Raw genomic sequence first — 10,000 nt, 5'->3', positions numbered from 1 at the left:
ATGTAGAATAAAATAATTTATCATCTATTATTTAGAAACTACCCTCTACTATAGAGTTTTGAACATCTACCATCTACAAACTATCATGTATTATAATTTAACGTTGACGTTACATAATATGTGAATATGTAAGTGTGTGTCTGTTTGGTAGATAATCTATGCGTGTGTGAGTGTTTTCGTAATTAATCTATACAGTATATGCGTGTGTCTGTTGTACCTTGGCGGCCAGGCATCTGATTGGCTCTTTTGAGTGAGTGGCGGCTGAAGCAGTGTTCTGATTGGACAGGGGGTCTGGAGGGGTCTTGGGGGTGGGCTTTGCCTTTCTCCCCCCACCTATGGCAGATAGACGGACATAGTTCGTATTCAGTAGACATATAGTTGTCTGCCAGACGTTTTATCTAAAGAGACTTACAGTAAATGAAGGTCATTAAGGAGCAGGTACAGAGACAGATCAGAGTCAGAGTCAGTACAGAGACAGGTCATTAGGAGCAGGTAGGGGTTAGTCAGTCAGCATACAGGTCATTAAGGAGCGTTAACAGGTTGGACAGTACAGATAAAGGTCGTTAAGGAGCAGGTAGGGGTTAATCAGTCAGCCGTACCTGCAGAATCTGCCTGAACCTCCACGATAAACACTGAAGATTTCGATTGGCCACTCCCCTGATCCTGTAGGTTTGTGAAACCTGTCTGTCTCAGGGGGCTAGGTACTTGATGGGAAGTCCACACAGATGAGAAGATTCAAGGACGAGGGTTTACAGGTTCTTTCAGCACCCAAGCCCGTCCAATGCGGTCTGTGACTACTCAACGACTTTCTACGCCCTCACTACGACATGGGACCCCTACAACAAAACCCTGAGTTTTTGCAGTCCTGGCGCCACAATTGTGAAACAGGCTCTCCACTGACATCAGCACAGCTGAAACCCTAACCATCATCTGCCAGCCGCGGGCTGAAAACTCATCTGTTCAGACTGCATCTTGGCCCATTTAACGAATAGATGAACATACTAATCCATTGTTTCTATCTTGGAGCACTTCAGGCGGTTTGCCTATTTGATACTTACTTCCATGATTATTTTTCTTCTTCTTCTCCTTCAGAACTATATGGGTCGTATCCTTGTGGTTTCGAAAGCTGTTAATGTTCGTCGCAGTGGATTAAAGATCAAACTAAAGTTAAGGAAAGTCTGGTTCTACCCCTGGGGAGGAGCTGGGGCTGCTGGCATGGTGCCCCCTTGTGGTACACGTCCGCCATGACAGCTGAGGATGACCCATGACGCCAGATGATGGCCGTTCTTCCCAGAGCCGGCGTTCCCGACGATGACGGCCCCCCCGGCCCCTCGTAGACTGCTGCACTCTTTCAGGACTCCTCAGGCGGACAAACAGCCAATCACGTGCACACGAAGGGCGTCTCCGCGTAACGCCGGGCAATTCAAACAGGAGCGGCTTCAGGCATGATGTCAGTCTGCTTTAAGGGCGCCAACCTCCCTGGGCGAGAGACATAGAAAGACAGAGTAGAGAGGACAGATGGAGAGATATACATAGAGGAGAGAGAGAGGGAGAGGGAGGAGAAAGAGGGAACTGACGAGAGAGAAAGAGACGGAGGGCGAGAGAAAGTATTGTGTTAGTTGGTGTAAAGCGACACGTAAGCAAAGAGAGAGAGGACAGAGAGAGAGAGTAATGAGAACAGAGTGCACAATAGGAGATGTGAGAGAGAGAAAACCAAGAGAGTTTTGTGAGAAGACAACTATGGAGGTGAGAGAAATATATAGATATTTGCAGATTTGGGCCTCCTTTCCGGCCCTAACCCCGTCGAAGTTGGTACATAAGTGTACATCGTCTGGTCACGTGTACGCTCGCTGCCCTCTGACCCCAGGGGGGTGGTCTGGTACCTGTACGACCTCTGACCCTCTGACCCCAGAGCAGCGGTCTGGTACGTGTCAGCAAAGCCTGACGCTTAAAGTATCAAATGTTATCTCCATTGTATTTCCAAGTTTTAACTGGTATGCATGTTACATTGTTTACTCCATTTAGTCTCTGTTCAAATCCCTTCCACTGATTAAAGCGTCTAACATTTCTTTACGTCTTAAACTATGTGGCTTTCAAGAATAAAATACTTTTCTGACCTAAATTTGCACTACAGCACTCACTGCATTTCTGCCGGAAATGCATTTGTAGTTGTATTTGCACCCTCATTACCTCTGGAGTCGTGGTGTGACCGCACCGACTTGTGTTTCCTCACAGAACCGCGATGACCTGCGTCTCGCCCGTGCGTCCAATACCCAAGATCCTCAGTCTGGTGGAGCTGGCGCTTGGGGGGGACACGGAGGGGAGGGAGGAGAAGAGAGACAGAGGAGCAGAGAGTGAGAACCAGAGCTTGTGAATCAAGAGACCGAGGACAAAGGATGGGTTCGCAACGCGCTAAGTGTGGGATACTCTGCTGCCGTCACCATGACGACGATAACCTGAAGGAGATGTGGGCATCGCTGGAGAGGAATCACTAATTGATGGCACCGTTTCAATTAATGATCAATAACTGGGGTATTATTGATCTAAAGGGGACGACGCTGTGTTAATGAGCAGTCAAACTTATCCTATTGGCAGAATGAGAGCGGGAACCAATTAGAAGGCACTCAAGTGACACTCATCGGAATTCCTTTTGACAACAGAACAGTGAATAACATTGTTAAACGCATTCAACCTTACCCAGAGACCAAAAACAACCACTAACTAACTAACTAACTAACTAACTCCCTGACGCTGTGTGCTACCGCCCCTTCTCTCTGACTGGGGAAATCCTCTCCAGATGGATTATTAATCCTCTGGCAGAAGACCAGTTAGCCAGAAGACCAGCATACCACACCCCGGTGGGTAGTAGCACGGGCCTGTCTGATATCGAATCAGAACAGATTGAATGAACTGTGGAAATGACGTCCGGAAGACGCAGAGCAGTATCGCAGATCACACAGAAGAGCCCATTAATGACGCTTGTGATTCATTGACTTCACAAATACGTCCTATCTCTCCGCCCCTCTCAGTTCACCACTAGACTCCAAAACTCATTTTTAATCGACTGAAGTAGATAAATAGATTTAATTTGGTAATGCATGTAATGCACACGATACTCTGTACGAGATTGAATGTAGGCAATAGATATGATCTACTGTGGGAAAGAAAATAATTGAAGTGGATCAAGAGAGAGCGATGGGTTATTCTATCCAGGTGTGTCATCAGGCTTTGTCCATCCAAGCTCTGGACTTGCATGTCTATAGGACCGGATCACTCAGTCTTCTCATGTAGAGGGAAGAGAGTGGTGGAGGAGCACGACCACGAGTCCTGCCCGTGAGTCGTGACGTAGCCTTTTCATCCAGTGGACGGAGAGGAACGCCGGACACATGGAAGGGTGGAGTTCCCATCTGCGTTACCCTGGCAACGCCTCCTCCTCCGCGACCACACTCACCACGCTGGCCCTGCTGCTGCCGTTGCCGCTAGTGTTAGCTGAGGCTACTTATTTATTTAGCACCCTTCAAACACAAGGCTTTTCAGAGTGCTCTACATTTAAACACATCATTAAAAAGACATAGGCAGATATAGCTGTTTGTTTTGATTCGTGTCACATTGGGAATCATGAGTTTCATAATATGTCAAATTGCACACTCTTGATGTTTAACATAGACGCAAATAAATAACAATAAAGACATGAAAGGAACATTTTATGTAATAAATAATTCAAAGACATTCTAAGACTCTAAAAGGGAAGATAACGAGAGATTGGTAGGTTAGACATAGGAGAGAAAATAAAGAGAGATAAGATAGGTAAGAGATAGTAGAGACAATAAAGAGAGATAAAGTAGGTAAGAGAAAGTGAGGAAAAGAGATACGGTAGGTTAGAGATGGCAGAGAAGATAAAGAGATACGGTAGGTTACAGATAGGGGAAAAGATAAAGACAGATCGGGTAAGTTAGAGATAGGAAAGAGAGTTACAGGAGTTTAGAGATAGGAGAGAAGATAAAGAGAGATACGGTAGGTTAGATATAGGAGAGAAAATAATGAGAGATACGGTAGTTTAGAGATAGGAGAGAGATACGGTAGGCTAGAGACAGGAGAAGATAAAAGGGAGATGCGGTAGGTTAGAGATAGGAGAGATATGGGAGGTTAGAGATAGGAGAGACGATAAAGAGAGATACGGTAGTTTAGAGATAGGGAGAGATACGGTAGGCTAGAGACAGGGGAGAAGATAAAGGGAGATATGGTAGATTAGAGATAGGTGAGACGAAGAGAGATACGGCAGGTTAGAGAACGGAGAGAGATACGGTAGGTCAGAGATAGGTGAAAAGACAGAGATACGGTAGGTTGGAGATAGGTGAGACGATAAAGAGAGATACGGTAGGCTAGAGATAGAGAGATACGGTAGGTTAGAGATAGGAGAGATACGGTAGGTTAGAGATAGGAGAGACGGTAGGCTAGAGATAGGAGAGATACGGTAGGTTAGAGATAGGAGAGATACGGTAGGTTAGACATAGGAGAGATACGGTAGGTTAGAGATAGGAGAGATACGGTAGGTTAGAGATAGGAGAGATACGGTAGGTTAGAGATAGGAGAGATACGGTAGGTTAGAGATAGGAGAGATACGGTAGGTTAGACATAGGAGAGATACGGTAGGTTAGAGATAGGAGAGATACGGTAGGTTAGAGATAGGAGAGAAGATAAAGCCCTCTACCTGCTACTGAGTTGGGGCGCGGCAGCACCAAGGAGGAGGTGGTGTGGGCATTGCGTTGTGGGAGGGGCCTCTTGGGCGGGGGTGGAGTCCTGGGCGCTGTGATGTCTGGTCCTGTCTCCGCCTGGTCTTTGAGGAGCGCCAGATTGTTCCGTAGCGAGCCGGGCGGGGGCGGGGGGTCCGGGGCGGCAGCGCTGCCCTCCTCTCGGGCTAGCTCCACACTAGAGCCCCGCTCCTCGTTCTCCGACGAGCTGGTGATGGTGGCTGAGGCAGGGGGTGGAGGTGGTGAAGGTGGTGCAGGTGGTGAAGGCGTCAGTGGTAAGGGGGATAGTGGTGGTGGTGGTGGTGGTGGAGAATGTGAGGGTGGTGGTTGGGGTTGGGGGGGGTTAGGGTGGTGGTGATGGTGGCAGTGGTAAGGTTGATGGTGGTGGTGGTGGTAGTTGTGGGGGTTAGGGTGGTGGTGGTGGAGGTGGTAGTGGCGGATAGGGCGGTTGTCGTGGATAGGGTGGCGATGGTGTGTGGTGGTTAGGGTGGTGTAAGGGTGATGGTGGTTGTAATGGTGAGGGTGGTGGTGGGGGTGAGGGGGGAGGTAGTTAGAGTCAGAGAAAATAGCAAAGTCAAGTTAACAGGCCAAAGTAAAGGGGGCGAGGGTTAGGCTATCTAAGATATTTAATCTCCATACATTTTTATGGGATGTTTGAAATGGTTGTATGATACTGATACTGTGGTCCCTGGCCCTTTGTATTTTCTATAAAACTCTATTTAGGGAGGAAACGTGTCCTATTTTAGCAGGATCAGGCACACAAGTAACAAAGACAGGACTAGTGTCCTAGTTCTGACAGAAGGCCAGGGCTTAAGGCTGAGGTGGCCAGAAGTAATGGAGAGATGGTGGACGGACACGGCTGGCGTGACAAGGATCCACCATGCAGGGACCCAGAAACACCACAAGACCCCACACACCCTGCAAGACCCCACACACCCTGCAAGACCCCACAAACCCTGCAAGACCCCACACACCCTGCAAGACCCCACACACCCTGCAAGACCCCACAAACCCTGCAAGACCCCACAAACCCTGCAAGACCCCACGAACACTATGGGACTCAGAAACACCTGGGAGACTACAATGGTGGTACTATGCTTTACGTCATTCTCTCTCTGCTCAACTCCAATGTCGTGTGCGTTTACTTTTTAGGGGCACAAATAACCTAAACAGTGTCATGTCTGGATGATACATAGTCTTATAAATACATTATTCTCTGTAATAATGAAAGTGAAATACTTCACTGGCTCTGCATAACCAGCTCGTCCCACCCACTCGTACTTATTGTCTGTTGTCGTCCTGGCACTTAATGTACGTACTTACTGGTTAATGCTTTGCACTTGGTACTCTGAACGTCCTTACTGTACCGACAGCGATATATATTGTTTCAACTTCATCTGGCAAATGTACTTATTGCAAGTCGCTTTGGATAAAAGCATCTGCTGAATGCCCTAAATGTAAATGTGAATGAGGTTGAAGACCCATTCATTCCCCCATTTTCAAATCACAACTCAGAACACATCTGTTCAAAACTGTCTATTCCATCTGATGCCAATTGCTACGTCTAATACTGTTGTTATTATTTTCTCTGTCCTTATTCTCTGTTCTGCCTTTGAGGGACGAGAAAGGCGCCTCCAAATGAAATGTTGTGTTATTATGATAAGACCCAGCGTTGGGACCCCCCTCTCGTACCTATGATGCGCTGTCCTTGCTCTCCAGGGTGGAGGTGGGGCTCCGGCCGGGCCAGGGCTGCCCCCAGGACAGAGCCCGGGCTGGGGGCCGGCCCGGGGTGAGGGGCCCCCGAGACACTCCTGGGCCCAAAGGGGGCGCTGGGTGCCGGAGGGCCAGAATGGGGACCCGGTGAGGGGGGCGCCCCGGTAGTGGGTATCATGTTGTTGGAGGAGGAGGAGGTGGGGCTGTCCGATCGCGGGGAGGCGGAGCTACAGGTCAGGGTGGAGCTGGGACTGGCTTCCTGGCACTGCAACACACACACAAACACACACACACACACACACACACACACACACACACACACACACACACACACACACACACACACACACACACACACACACACACACACACACACACACACACACACACAGGAAGTTCATTTAAATTCACATTCATCATATTTAGATTAATAGCTTTATGATGACACTTGCATTAGTCATTTATTTTACATTCAAATGAATAAATGTGTGATTAATTTACAAGAGTCCTATATATTGAAATTGACATCAGTATATATATTGACATTTATCAATGTGTTAACGTATGCATTAGTTATTTATGTTTACATTCACATCATCATTGATGTTTACATTACAGTCATTAATTGTAATTGTGGATGATGGCTGGTTTAAACAGCCTGACCTGGCCCGAGTTAGACTGACTGGTGCCGAGGGCTGGATGAAGCTGCACACCTGTTGCACATCGAGCAATTCATTTGCACAGGTTAAATCAGCCATCACAGCACACACTTTCTGCCTTCTTTGCCTGGAGAAATCCAACAAAAGGGACTTTTCCTGGGCTCCTCTAGACAAAGGATGCTGGATGGTGATGTGGAAGCCGGTTGATTGTACGTTTTGAAAAGGATGATACATTGTCTGGTGCTCCATGTTGCAATGCAGGAGATCTATCCCTGAGTGTGGGCGTTGATGGCTGGTTTAACCTGTGCACATAGATTGCTCAATGTGCAACATGTCTGCAGCCTCAACAGCCCCAGAGTATAATCAGTCTGACAAGGGCCAGGTGAGGCTGATAAAACCAGCTTTTGTTTTACCAGATTTTCCTGACTAGATATTCGGTAGCTGTGTAAATCCCTCTTTGATTTGTAAATTATTATACATGTTAAAAAAAACAGCCATCATCCACACACACTCCAACATACACTTTATGAAATTTTCCTGACTAGATATTCGGTAGCTGTTTACATCCCTCTGTGATTTCTAAATGATTGTATATATAAAAAATAAAACATTAAAAGAAACAGACATCATTCACACACAATCCAACAGTATATTAATACACATCTCAAAATAGGCTATTGTAGGGGTATTTCTCCCTCAAAGTCTGGAACAGCACAGCTCGACTGTGCTGTTCCTTTGCTGTAATGTGATGTACGGTCATTGGTCACCAGCCTGGCTACCTAGCCTGAGGGCAAAACAGACTCCACCTAGTAAATCAGTTCGAAGGAAATCGATAGACTGAAACTAGGGAAAATCTCAAAGGATTTAGTAGAACATTTGCTGTTGCTAAATGCCCACCGTGGAAACCCTTAACAACATAATTAGAAGTCAATCAGGGATTTCTGTTGTCCATCACTTTGAGTAACGAGATCACAGGGGACCAGAACCTATCCACCGAGGGCAGAATAGGACCAGAGCTGTTCCACAGAGCTTGGTTTGAACCCTTTTTCCACTAGCGCACCCGTGTGAAGTGGGGTGGACAGAAGGCCCCAGATACTCTGGTCCTGATGGGACCAAGAGACCCCAGATAATCTGGTCCTGCTGGAACCAAGAGATCCAAGATACTCTGGTCCTGATGTGACCAAGAGACCCAGATAATCTGGTCCTGATGGGACCAATAGACCCCAAATACTCTGGTCTGCTGAGATCAAGAGACCCCAGATTCTCTGGTCCTGCCGAGACCAAGAGACCCCAGATACTCTGGTGCTGCTCGCTAGCATGGCCTCATCCAACGCTGGTTAGCCGATTCTTTTATCTCTATTCTCCACTGCACTGCCCGGAGCAATGGAAATGGAAATGTCTCAGATTCTAGCTGAAGGAAAAGCACATGAGAGGTTCAGGCTGTAGCCCAACGCCCATCTCCTCCACCCCGCCCCGGGGCATTACAGAGATCACACACATCAGATCTTCTTCTGGAGGGCTGGTTAAAGTATAATTCAGCAGAGACTGACATACCTACATATCTGTCGGTCTAAGAACAGTCACTATTAGATTCTACGCAAAAAACGTTAACCAACGTTAAAAACCTCTACCAATATAAATAGTTATGGACAACTTCACTGATGTATCCATGTATACCAGTAGGCTATGCGACACAGGTGTGTACCTAGCCTTATGTATACAGTTGTAACACAGATGGGTATCTATCCCTATGTATACAGTATGTAAAATAGATGGGTATCTATCCTTAGTATACAGTTGTAACACAGATGGGTATCCTTATGGATACAGTATGTAACACAGATGGGTATCTATCCTTCTTTATACAGTATGTAACACAGATTGGTATCTATCCTTATGTAGACGTATGTAACACAGATGGGTATCTATCCATGTGTATACAGTATGTAACACGGGTATCTATCCATGTGTATACAGTATCTAAGTCGCAGGGATACAGGAGGCAGACAAGGCGAGCAGGTCCCTGAGCTCTCCTCGGCTATCTCTGCTGCGAGCCCACTTTCTGCTCTGAGCACTGCGTGATAGGGCGAGCCCTATGTGGAGCTCAGCTGCTACAATCAGGCTGAGAAAGTGGGCCAAGGCCGAGCAACGGAGAGGCAAGGAGAGAGAAACACCTAGCTCGGTGCTGCTCATACCTACAGAGACCGAAAGACCCAGCCTGCTGCTGTTCATGCCTACCGATATAGAGAAACACCTAGCCTTGCCCTGTTAAGACCTGCAAATAGAGAAACCTAGCCTAGTGCTCTTTATACCTACAATATAGCGAAAAACCTAGCCTAGCAATATCTCTTTCTACAGAGATGGAGAAATACCAAGCCTAGCTCTGTTTATATCTAAAGAGATAGAGGTGGAGGAACACCTAGCATGGCTCTGTTTATATCTTCAGAGATAGAGAAACACCTTGCCTTGCTCTGTTTCTATCCAAAGAGATAGGGAAACCAACCTAGCGCTGCATATACAGAGACAAAGAAACACCTAGCCTAGTGCTGTTTAATGTTTATAGCCACAGAGATGGCGAGAGGGAAACACCTTGCCTATAGCACTGTTTATATCTACAGAGATAGAGGTAGAGAGACACCTAGACTAGCACTGTTTCTACTTCCAGAGAGATACATAGCACTAGCCTAGCAATAGTATGAATTGCCACTAAAATTACATGTGGCTTTGCACTACTACAACTTACAGATAGAGGGATACATGGAGCCCAGCAGCACTTAAACTTGAAGTTACAGAGATACGTGAAGCCTAGCACTACTACAATTACAGATAGAGAGATACAGGTAGCCTAGCAACTCTTAAACTTGAAGATACAGAGAC

At 46.8% G+C, this 10,000-nt stretch overlaps 1 pseudogene; it reads right to left on the bottom strand.

Moving 5' to 3' along the window:
• The window catches only part of LOC130403710 (protein TANC1-like), a 29,794-nt pseudogene extending 21,352 nt beyond the window's left edge, over window positions 1–8,442 (bottom strand).
• Window positions 8,443–10,000: the final 1,558 nt, after the last annotated feature.

Source organism: Gadus chalcogrammus, chromosome 14 (assembly GCF_026213295.1).
Source record: "Gadus chalcogrammus isolate NIFS_2021 chromosome 14, NIFS_Gcha_1.0, whole genome shotgun sequence".
In the NCBI taxonomy this organism is placed as follows: Eukaryota; Metazoa; Chordata; class Actinopteri; order Gadiformes; family Gadidae; genus Gadus; species Gadus chalcogrammus.
The sequence above is the reverse complement of the archived record's forward strand: the minus strand, read 5'-3'. Positions and strand labels throughout refer to the sequence as shown.